Source organism: Monodelphis domestica, chromosome 6, assembly GCF_027887165.1.
Source record: "Monodelphis domestica isolate mMonDom1 chromosome 6, mMonDom1.pri, whole genome shotgun sequence".
Taxonomy (NCBI): Eukaryota; Metazoa; Chordata; class Mammalia; order Didelphimorphia; family Didelphidae; genus Monodelphis; species Monodelphis domestica.
In genome coordinates, this window is record NC_077232.1 from 125,352,263 (window position 1) to 125,365,075 (window position 12,813).

Consider the following 12,813-nt stretch of genomic DNA (forward strand, 5'->3'; position numbering starts at 1 on the left):
AAGAGTTAAAGATTGAGAGAGGAAGAGGGGCTGTAATGGAATCTCATTAGGGTAACTTAGAAGGAACAGTCACTGGAACAAAACATCTAATTCAATGTCTCCTGTTTGCCTCTTGAATACACAACTCCATTTATGCCGCCTAAATTCACAACCACCACAGATTTTAATTTCTTCCACTATGATGGATTGGAATACACATTTGGGCATCCGTCCACATAATGGAATTTCAGTAATATCAAGAAAAGCTTCCTTTCCAGGAAAATAGCTTTCCTATTCCTTTGCAAGGGCCTGAGATCCCTCTCTGAGAGTTAGGACTTTCTTAAAATAGAAATAACACCTCACGTTTGTATTGTTGACTGGAAAAAACACAGTGACAGTATCATGTGTTTAACTTTTCCAAGACTTTGTATCTATAACATTATATTTTCACAACAATTCTTTGAAGTAACCAGGACATCTTTCAGGCATATAATATGTCAGATTATATGATCTTTATTTGATATATCTGGAAACTGAGGCATATTGAGCCTGTATGAATATAGCTAAATAGTGGCTACTGGCTACGTCAATAACTCTTGGTAGAAGCAATGCACTGAATTTTTGGTCATTTATATCACATCATTAATGAGATGATCAGATCCTTTCTTAAGAGGAGGTATTTATAGGCAATCAGAAAAGACTGTGAAAGTATTAGACACCAAGGCAGGAGGTAAGAATGGAGGGAAGCAACAAAGACAAATGAGCCACTAAACTTTACTTACTTTACAAATTTGCTGAAAACCAGTACTGTGTCATGTTTTAGAAGTCAAAAGGTCTAAATGGGAGCTCATAATAATAACTCACATGTATATGGTGCTTTAAGGCTTGCAAACTGCTTTATTCTCACTTAATTCTCAAAATAAGCCTACAAAGTAGGTGCAAAGCTCAGAGAGATCAAACTATTTGTCCAATGTCACACACTGTGTCTGAGATGAGATTTGAACCCAGGGATTCTGGCCTCCAAATCCAACACTCTTTCAACTCAATCTTCTGTGTCTAAGAATCTGCAAAATGGAGAATTAATAAATTCAAGATGACATCCTTTTTCTTGATATTGTCTCATGTACATAGTTGTCCAGACCTATGATTTCATTGCTTTAGGAAATTACTAGCACTGAAACTCCTTCTGCCAATACAGATTTATAACTATTCTGTAACTAATAGTCTTAGAGAGTTACCTAGAACAACTCTATAATAAGTTAAGAGACTTCCCGAGGATTATACAGCCAATTGGTATCAGAGGCACACCTTGAACCCAGGAGTAGCCTGGTACTTAGTACAACTGTTTACTTTTGATGCCATGTTGCCTTTCAATAGAAATAAATTATATAGACAGTCCAAACTGTGACCAAAAGCAAAAACTGACTAAACCAGCTGACCTGTGATGATTTTTGGTGTACTTTGTATTTATGGACATTATCAAGATACAGATAAGCTTTACTGACTCACTATTTACTCATTTCACCAACCTGGCTGATGGACTGGGATTGTATTTTGAGACAATTTATAGTTTCCTTTTTTACTCTGAAATGTCAATTGTCAATTAAAGTTAGCTGCCTTCCTTTCTTTTAAGGATCAAGAAATTACAGAAGTATAGACTGTGTTGGTATCCTTCTGTACCATTTTTGGGTTGCTTTGTTTAGGTGTTTATGAGCTGTGTTAAAACCAAATTTATCAACAGATTAAAAGAAATGTCAGACACTTAACTCATTTGAAAAATAGGTCTGCATGTATGATTATGAAAATTGTCATTCATTAACAGATACATCTACGAATGTATATCATTTCCTTTTTTTTCTCTTCTTGATTCATATCAAGATATTTACTATCCTAGAGAGATGTGATCTTAACAGGGCTATATGTAGAGAGGTCTTAACCTGTGACCAGGAAATAGATATAATATTATAATATTTGTATAAACACATATATATCCTTGTGAAATAGTTGTTATACCCATTTTACAGATGAGAAAACTAAGGCTTATATATGTAGATATACGTTAGTTTCTTCATCTATAAAACAGGTATAATAATGCCTATCTCATAAAGTTATTGTGAGGATCAAAGGAGATAACATGTAAAATGTTTTATAAACCTGAAAGCATTATATAAATGTTAGCTATTATTTATGTAGTGATAAATAGTAGAGGGAGTGGGCCCTACATATATTTAGACCCACCTGTGGCAAGAGCACTGTTGTGTGACTCAAAGGGGAGACAGAAAAGACATTTCTAGTTTCTTCTCCCCCTACCCTTCTCCAAGGGAGACTTTCATTCCTGACAGGAGGGAGAGAAAAAGGCTGAGACTAGAGGCTATCACTCTGCTCTCTTCAGAGAGGGAGTATTATACGAAAATTGTAGCTATCTACTCACTTAAATATTCTTAATCAAGAGGATATGATCAGGTTCCAACTAACTTTTGATTACTTTGTCATTTTGGTGGCACTGATCTCTCTGCTCCTATTCCAGAGCTAATAACTAGTGTGGTCTGACCATCAGGATCATGGTAGACTTGTGTGTCTGCACCTAGACTATAAACCATGCTAGATTAACTATGAGTATGTTCATATGCCATGGATTGAATTTGTACTCTATGAGTTTCTGGAGTAATTTTGAGCATGAAAAGGACTGTCTTTGGGTTCAGTTCCCCTGTAATAATAGACATAGATTTCTTCACTAGTTATATCACTTTCTGGGTCAGAAAATCTTAGTATAGCTGGTACAATCTCTTTTCCTGGGTGAGTATCCATCAGTTTTTTCCATTTTCCCATTAGAAAGTTCAACTAACTCTCCTTTGGATGGTAGGTAGTTGAGGTGAATAATCTTCACAGAGTCTTCTCCATTCTCTGGAACTATCAGACAAAGTTGCTTAGTCCCTCAGTTACTTTATATGATTTAGCTTTCAATCAGTGCCCTAAGTTGTGAGTCTCTTGAATGCCAAGGTTTCTCAATAGGATAATCCCTTTTTGCTGAACATCTCAACATGGTACTCTGATATCAAAATGTTTTTTGTTTCTGTCACAGATCTCCTGAGCTAAAGCTATGGCTAGCTGGTAGACATCTCTCAATTCCTCCTTCAATTGGGAGATGCATTGAGAATGAATAGTTCCAACACTTCCTTTATCTGAGATACCCATAAGTCAAGAGGTAGGTGTAGTTCTTGCCGAAATGATGAGCAAGTATGGTAAAAATCCTATAGCATTATTCCTACTTCACAAATTCCTTATCTCCCTTATCCCTGGAATTATATATATGTAGTAAAACTGAGGCTTGTTGACTCCACTGAGCCTTTTGTTCTGGTCTCAAAGCCCACAGTGTGTTCAACAAGGTACAGTTAAAATGGTCTTCTTTGGCCAAAATGTCACCACTACACCAATTCTTGTGCAAAAAAGAAACTTTTAGCCAAAGAGTTACTACCATGTTCTAGAGTCTTAAATTGGATCCTTTAGAACTTTATTTACTAGTTGGAATTATATGATTAATATTTTAGCCAGTCTCTACTTGCCAAGTCCTTAGGATGCCAGAAGATCACAAGGATAGAATGGGACCTCCGACTCAAGAAAAATGTAGTAATGGGACAAGCAATGGGAATGGAATGGACCTAGGAAATTTAATTAAATATAGTTTAAGAAAGAGTTTAAAGGATAAGAAACTATAAAATGCCTAGCAAAAAGACAGAAAAATTAAAGCAGTGAATCAGAAACTAAACAAACCTTTTTGGAACCGGAAAGCATAAGACAGAGGTTAAAACAAGACAGTAAGTTAGAAACCAGCTATGATGCACTGGACAGAGTGTTGGGCCCAGAGTCAGGAGGATGAATCTTCCTGAGTTCAAATTTGGCCTCAGCCACTAGCTGTGTGACCCTGACCAAGTCACATAATGTTTGTCTGTCTCAGTTTTCTCATTTGTAAGATGACATGATTGGAATGATCTAATAACAAGAAAAGATCAGAAACCAGAAAATTAGATAAAAGCAGTAGTAAGAAGGAAACTCTAAAACTGAGGTAACAACTACCTTAACACAAATCTTCTTGTATGCTTTCCTTTATGGCTAAAGCCACTCCTATGATGTGGACAGTCCAAGACCTACAGGTATAAGCAAGTGAGTCATGTTAGGAATTCCCAGATTTATAGACCCAGCTCTATTCTCTCCAATTTAAGGTATCTTTTATATACTTTGAATCAAATATCCTCCAGGCATCTCATACTCAACATATCTATAATAGAATTCTTTACTTTTCTCCCCCGACCTTTCCTCTTCCAAACTGTGCTATCATTGTCATTATTCCCATTATTATTTTTTTCCTATTATTGTCAATGGCAACATCATCCTCCCAGTCACTCAGGCTTGGGTGAAACCTTGATTTCTCAACTCTTCCTCACTTCAAATATCTAGTCTATTGCCAAATCTTGTTATTTCACCTTCATAACTCCTCTCATAAATATCATCTTTTCTCTATCATATACCCACCATCACAATCTGGCCTTCTATCTGGTTTCCGTTTCAGGTCTTTCTTTTCTCATTCCTTCCATTTTCCTCAGCTGTTGGAATGATTTTTCTAAGGCACCTGTCCCAATTATGCTACTCCCTCTGCTCAGAAAGCTCCAGGTGTTCCCTATCACTCTTCAGTTGGAAATTTAAAACTCATAACCAGATCTTTTCCTACCTTTCTGTCTTTAGACTTTGCTCTTCTCCATACATTTTATTGATCCAGGAACATACTCATTTGCAACAACACTTTTTTTGCCTTTGAACTAGTTGTCCTTCCTATTTAGAATGTTCCTCTCCATTACTTCCACCTCTTTGTATCCCTGATTTCTTTGAAGATTTGACTCATATCCCACTTTCTATAGGAGATCTTTTTTGGTCCCCCCAGGTGCTAGTATTTTTTTTCTCTCTTCCACATTGTGAGTGTGAAATCCCCTACTCCCTTTTATGTTTATAATAGTATTAGCCTTTTACAACACAGATAATATAGTTTGCTTCAGAGGAATTATGAACATTAGCTAAGAAAAATACAATTTAAGGGTGGTATCAAATCTTGCTGACAAGCATTTTGACCCTAAGCCTGAAACCCAAAAGTTTCAACTAAGTCCACCACACTCTGTTGCAAAATCATAAGACAGAGGTAGAGGACTGCTCTCAGGGTCCAAATGTATCTCAGGAACAAATGTCAGTCATAATGTCATCTAACTGCTTATTCCTAGTTGTCAGTGGAAAAAAAAAACCCATTATATCCTAACCCTTTACTGAAAAGGTTTTGAAGAAGTCAGTAATAAAAATAGATATAAAGTTACCACCCATTTATTTTTTATTTTTTAGCATACCTTCTGGCTTATTTTAAAAATTTTATATACTTTCTGGCTTACTTAGCATTTGCATGATCCGTCCATGTGAAAAATTCTGTATTCAGTCTTTTATGACAGGATGTTGTCAGGTTTCTATGTATTAAAAAAAAAAAAGCTATCTCCTGAGGCTTAGGGTCTCTGATCTTTATCTTGACCAGAGTCTGGCTTTATTGTGAGACTGGCTACCTCTCAATTTAGCTTGGAGTTTTGAACTGGTATAATCAATTTTCACCACAACATATATCATGTAGCAACCTAGTTATTTACACACTGTTTTCACCATTAGAATGTAAGCTCCTTAAGGACAGGTCCTCTTTTTAAAAAATAGCTCTTATCTTCTGTAAGGCAGAAGAGAGGCAAGAGCTAGGCAATGGGGATTAAGTGACTGGCCCAGGATCATATAGTTAGGAAATGTCTGAAGTAATACTTGAACTCAGGACCTTCCATCGCTAGACCTGACTCTGTCTACTGAACCACTTCAAAAGAGTCTATTTTTGCCTTTTTCTGTGTTTAAACTCTTAGTTCAGGGCCAGGCATATAGTAGATACTTTAATGAAAGTTTGTCAGCTTAAAAGTAGATTAAACTAATTGGAACGGGAAGTATAGGATAAAAATTAAGGAAAACACTATTGATTTCATATGTTCATTGACTCAACATATACTTAAGGAATCTATTTTGTACATATACCCATGTGATAAAAAAAAAGAAAAAAGTCAAAGACAGTCTCAATGCATAAGAAGATAAGTAGGAAACAAAATTTAAGTGAAGAAACAGAAAATCTCATGTATAATAATATGTTGGATCATAGACTTACCACCAGAAGTGAGCTCAGAAGCTCACATAATCCAACCCTGTCATTTTATAAAGGGGAAAACTTATCTAAGGTAGCAAAACAGCATAGAGCAGAGGTAGAACTTAAATTCAGGACCTTTGACACCAATGTTAGGGCTCATTTCATTGTACCACCCATGCTTGGCTACAAAATTTAGAATGAAAGAATCATAGCATTAGAGATTGAAAGGATCTCAGAGTTTATTTTGTGCAATTCTTTTATTTTACAATTGTGGAAGCTGAGGTCCTGGAAGATTAAGTGACTTGCCTACTTTCACACAAATAGCATGAGAGGTAAGATTAGAACCTAGGTCCTATGGCTTTATAGTTTGTAGCCTTTTTCACAGTACCACTATGATATTGGGCAGGTATAATAGTGACCAGAGGAAGAGTATAATGAAGAAAATATTTTCAAGATGATTATTCTGATTAAAAGGCATGTGAAATTTTTATTGCATAAATTGAGGCAGCGGTGGAGTCTATTTTTGATATAACATAATGAGTACCTAGAATAGTATGGTAGCTATAAATGTGAAAAGGAAAAGAAACTTCATTTCTTTTTAATTATATGACAAGCTAAATTGGTCATAAATAATTAAATATTTTTTAAATTAAAAAATAAAAACATTTGTCATACTAAAAATGATAAAGAGCAAATAATGCTCTGTGGTACTCTAGCTAACCTGCAGTATTATATTAATTCATCATAAACCCAGAAATGTTTTATGTTCCATCAATTCAACCAACAAGCATTTATGAAGCATTTCCTATGGGATTATATTCTACCAGGGCATAAAAAGGAGTTGAAAGGGTGATAGGGAATTAAAGATACTCCAGATCTGGGACAGTAGAAAAAGTCTAGAGCACAACCTAGGGTGAGAGGAATGAGTACAACCTAGGATGAGTAAAAGGAATGCAATAAACAACTACTAAAATTGTATAATAAAAGAATCAACTCAACTTTCCACACAGTTAAATTTTTTTATTTTTAGAAATTATATGCAAAAACAATTTTAATAAATTTTCTCCTCCCCCTTCCCCCTGATTAAAAAGGCAAGCAATTTGAAATAGGTTTGGTAACTTTAAGAATAATTTTTAGAGACAAATTTGCCTTAAAATAAGAGGGATTTATTGAGAGAGAGAAAAGTTACACATGCATGTGTGAAGCCTTCCCAGAAGGGAAGACCGCATGCTGAGGGGGTTTATACACAGGACTTTTAAAAAGTTACAACCTCACTGATTAGTTCAGGAATAGGCAGGATGTCAAAGCAGGAAAAAGGGGGGAAGGGTGATGTGGAAACTAACAAGACAGAACTGTCTAAGCAGGAGGCGGGATTAGAGGCTCATTATCAATTCCTGAAGAGGGTGAGATATCCAAGTAGGAGATGGATTAGGAGCTCAGTTTGATATCTGCACCAAATGTCCTAGGAAGAATGTCCTTAGGGTTCTTTCATTAGAATATCTAGTTGAGCATTGTCTATTCAACTAATCACAGTTCTGGCATGTCCGGAATGAAAGTCACAGTGACCTCTGTGGCTAGACTATGCTAGGGATTTTTCACAATTATATTGTACATTATTATAATTTTAAACATCACAGTTATTGCACATTATATTTTTAAATATCCATAGTTAACAGGCTATACATATGCAGTCAGGCAAAACGTATTTCCATATTAGTACTGTTGTAAAAGCAAACAGAAAAAAACCCCAACAGAATTGGTTCTTTGGAGGTGGAGAGCATTTTTTCATTAGAAGTCCTTTGGAATTGTTTTGGAATTTTGTAAGACTAAGACTAGGGAAGTCATTCAATGTTGATCATAAAGAACTGAGTACAATGTTCTGATTCTGCACACTTCACTTTGCATCCGTTAATGGAAGTCTTTCATAATTTTTCTGAAAGTATCATTACAAAAAGAGCTGCTGTAAATACTTTTGTACATCTAGGTTCTCTCCCCCCTCCCCCTTTTTTAAATCTCTTTGGGATGCAGACTTGGTAATGTAGATCTGGGCCAAAAGATATGTATACAGTTTTACAGCCCTTTGAGCATAGTTCCAAATTGCTCTCCAGAATGACTGGATCAGTTCAAACCAATAGTGCATAAAGGTCTCAGTTTTGCAATATCCCCTCTGACATTTATTTTCCTTTTCTATCATATTAGTCAACCTTATAGGTGTGAGGCAGTACCTCAGGATTGTTTTAATTTCTACTTCTCTAATCAATAGAAATTTAGAGCACTATTTCATATGACTATATTATAGCTTTGATTTCTTCATCTAAAATATTCTTTGATCATTTGTTAATTGGGGAATGACTTATATTCTTATAAATTTGACTCAATTCTTTAAGTATGTGAGAAATGAGATCTTTATCAGAGAAATTGGCCACAAAATTTTTTCCTACTTTTCTATTTTCCTTCTAAAATTTGGCTATATTGATTTTGTTTGTGTCAAAATGTTTTCTTTTAATATAATCAAAAGTATTCATATTACATCTTATAATGCTCTCTGTCCCTTGTTTGGCCATAAACTCTTTCCTTATCCCATAGATCTGACAGGTAAACTGTTCCATGCTTCCCTAATTTGCTTATGGTAATACTCTTTATGTCTAAATCATGTATCTATTTGGATCTTATTTTGGTATGCTCTGTGAGATACTGAAATATCCAGTTTCTGTCAAGCTGCTTTCTAGTTTTCCGAGCAGTTATCATCAAATAGTGAATTCTTGTCCCAAAAGTTCCTTAATGAAATTTCAATAAGGTTTTCTATTATGCATTTCTTCCTAAGTGATTTAAACAATGAAAAGCATTAAATGTTTAATGTTTCATTAATGCTTAAAAATAAATACCATCATTTCCCAATATTATAGACAAAACATCGGTCAAGCAAAACAATTCAACATTTTGGCCAGGTCTGCCAGAATATGTTCTGTCCCATACCTCTAGTCTAATACACCAAGAGGAGAGAGAGGTATGTTTCATCCTCAGGGCTTTGGAATCATGATTGGTCACTGCATTGATTTGAATTCTGTTGTCATTTAGGTTATTGTGGTCATTATGTATATTGTTCTCTTCCTTCTGTTTATGGTACTTTTTATCAATTCATATCTGTCTTTCCAAGTTTTTCTGAATTCTTTATATTCATCATTTCTAATGACACTATATGCTATTATACTATTTTTATATACCTCAATTTGTTCAGTCATTTCCTAATCAATAGGAGCCAACTTTGTTTCCAGGTTAGTTTGATTTCTTTAGTAATTTTTTTTCCCTCAGCCATTGAGTTTTTTCTGTCAATTCTCTTATTTGATTTTTAAAACTTCTTTTTAAGTTCTTCCAAGGGGTTCCTTGGGGGCCGAAATCTTTCATGTTTTCCTTTGGGACTTTACATGTTTCCTTTTCATCATTGTTATCCTCTTTTGAGTTTGTATTTTGATCTTCTTAAAGTATATTCACTAAAGTAATTTTCTGAGGTTCAGGTTTTCTCATTATCACCCCTCCTCTCACCCATGTTACTTTCCTTTAAAAAAATTTTATTAAACTCTTACCTTCCATCTTGGAGTCAATACTGTGTATTGGTTCCAAGACAGAAGAGTGGTAAGGGCTAGGCAATGGGGGTCAAGTGACTTGCCCAGGGTCACACAGCTGGGAAATGTCTGAGGCTAGATTTGAACCTAGGACCTCCTGTCTCTAGGTCTGGCTTTCAATCCACTGAACTACCCAAATACCCAGCTGCCTCCTCCCCATGTTACTTTCTCTCTCTTTTGAGGTTCTTCTCTGCTCCTGGGATAGAGAGCACTGTTCTTTGGTACTTGGGGAAGGCCTAGTTACCTTTGTTTCCCAGGAAAGAATGAATGACCTTGCTGGCTTGTTCTGGGGAGTCTTGCAGCTATTTTATCCAACTAGATTCAGTTCTTTGAGTCACCAGTCCCCCAGCTGTTTCATTGGCTGGGCTGGTCCCTGTTCTGCTGCTTCTCTGAGTAGGTCACTGGCTCTGGGCTCTGCTGCCACATGGGAGTTTGTAGGTTTCTTCCATCACTGACTTCATTGCTCTTGCCAAATGGCTTAAGAAGGAAGGATACTCCACTCTGCCCTCTCTGTGTTCTATACTTGCATCCAGTGATTCAGATTGGGCTCATTCTGCACTTTTGTAGCTTCTGCCTGAGCAAGCAGCCTATTGAGCTGTGCCAAGTTCTGCCCATTTCCAAAGATGCTGTACTGTATAGGTGACTCCTTGCCCCAGTAAGATGTGCTCCTCCTTTCCTTTGTTTTGAGATTTATTTTGCATGTGGGTGTTGTGTATATGTGTAGGGTTAGGGGAAGCAGAAAGAACATCCTTTACTTTGACATTTTAGCTCCCAGCTGGCAACTTCTTTCCCCGTTAGTTTGAAATAATTTTTAATTTTAAGTTGATATTTTCTATCATTAGAGATAATGTCATTCAGAGAACTGGCCTCTAAATCAGGAAAATCTGAGTTCAAGCCCTACTTTGAATACATCCTAATTGTATTCAAGTCCAGTTTCTAATGTGCACTGGCTAGTCCTAGGCAAGTCCCTTTGGGTACCTAGGGCAATTCTCTAAAACTGTAAGTTGGAGATAGAATGGGAGTTTGGCACATACTCAGATCAGCTATGCTGAAAACAAGACACACACTTAAGAGACAATGAGGGATAAGAGAACTGGCTGCATACATGGATATTCTGCCTTGGCCTACTGCAACAGTGAGAGCAACTTTTTTTCCCCCTCTGGTTACAGCCAGAATTGTCTGTATCTGATTTGAGCAGTCTGCTCTCTATCTTGCAGTTTGTGCCTTAGAAGAAGGATATCTTCACTTACAGCAAGTGACACCATCTGATAAGAGAGGATGGCCTAAGGGCCCACCACCCCCATTCCTTAGGCCAGGGGGCCTCATAAAAGGCCCCGGATTTTAATTATTCTTTTTAGTGCTAGGTGTAGGGTTCAATTCATTGGAATCCAGACAAGGTGTAAGAGCCAATCTAGCAGTGATGCCCTGAGACTGGAGAGTTCAAAACTCTAGCCCAAGGGACCTTTGGATTTTAACTTGGTGGGACTGATGCTATGTAGGAACTGTGTTAAACAGTGAACCTAATATGCCCTCTTCTGCCTAGTGACTCGACTGAGGTGTTATTGGAAGTCTTTAGAGGGAAAGAGAGGTGCACTTGTTCCTTCTACTCTTTTGATGTCAATATTACTTTCTTAAAGCTTATCTGAAGTTAAATCATTAAGATGAACTAAAGTAATAGTCATTGGTCTCCTAAAAAGAGGGCGACATATCTGATGAGGCTAATGGAAAACAACAAAGCCTCCTCTAACCCTGATAGACAAGAGTTTACTTATCTCAAAATTCCTTATACCAGTGAAATAGAGATCTAATCCCTATTCTCTGTCATGCAGAAGCACCTCTAAGAAGTTTCTCAGGTAAAAAAAATTCTCTTTGGTTATAGAATAATTGCAGGCTTTGGTTAGGCTCTGAATAATTTCCCTTTTTTCTACTCCCTTAAAAAGAAATTAGTTTACTCCTCACCCAAGTCCTAACTTCTTTGTCTGAAAGGGGCTGCAGCCTTGTTTTCAGTTTCCTCTCCAACATGTTTAAAGCCACACAATTTAGTTGAGTTCCTACAGTCTTGGTCCCACTGTGTTTATGTCTGGATGTGATATGACTTGGGAGAAAAGGGGAAATCTGTCCACTGGGCAGGGGAATCAAAAGGTCCTTACTGAAAATCACTTCTTGATTCTTAAGGTCTCAGTATGCTACTCCTGGATTCCTGAGATAAACACTCTTGACCAAGGTCAGAGACTCCACTCTCCTCGCTTAGAATGAAAAAGATCAAACAAAAAGGCTGTGGCACAGCTCTTAAAGGCATATGACTTCAGAAAGGAAGAATGTCTGAAGACTGGTTTCCAATGACTTCTCATTGGACACCATGAGTGAAAGAGTCATAGAACTCCCCAGACATGAGTGAGCTGAAGCTGACAGCCTCTTTAAAATATGCTAAACTTTTGAAAGAGGCTCCTTCCAACCAAATGGTTAGTCAAGGGGAAACAGTTACTGAATGTTCACATATAAACCACACTCGGAGGCACAGCAAATCCCCTGGAAGGGTTGCATATGCTGAATGAGACAATGGAATCTGTGCACACGCCTCATCTTCAAATATATTTAATCTGTATATACTTACAAAAGTACACATTATTCCCAGTTTGTCCAGAGAATGTGAGCTTCTCCAGAATAGAAGTTTTGTTTTGTTTTGCTTAATTTATATTCCTCAAGTTTAACAGAATACCTGGTCAGAAGTGTTTAATATTTGTTAAAATTTTGTTTTGGTAATTGTTTAATAAATGCTTTTAAAAAACCTCTTCCTTTCTGTCCTAGTAATAATACTAAGAGAGAAGGGCAAGGGCTAGGGCAAACAGGAGACTTGTCCAAGGTCACATAGCTAAGAAGCATCTGAGGCCAGGTTTAAACTGAAGTCCTCCTGACTCTAGACCTGGCATTGGAGCTACCTAGCTACCCCAATAAATGCTTTTGGATTAAACTAGTGGATTCCCCTGTTCAACCAACTCCAGTAGCGTC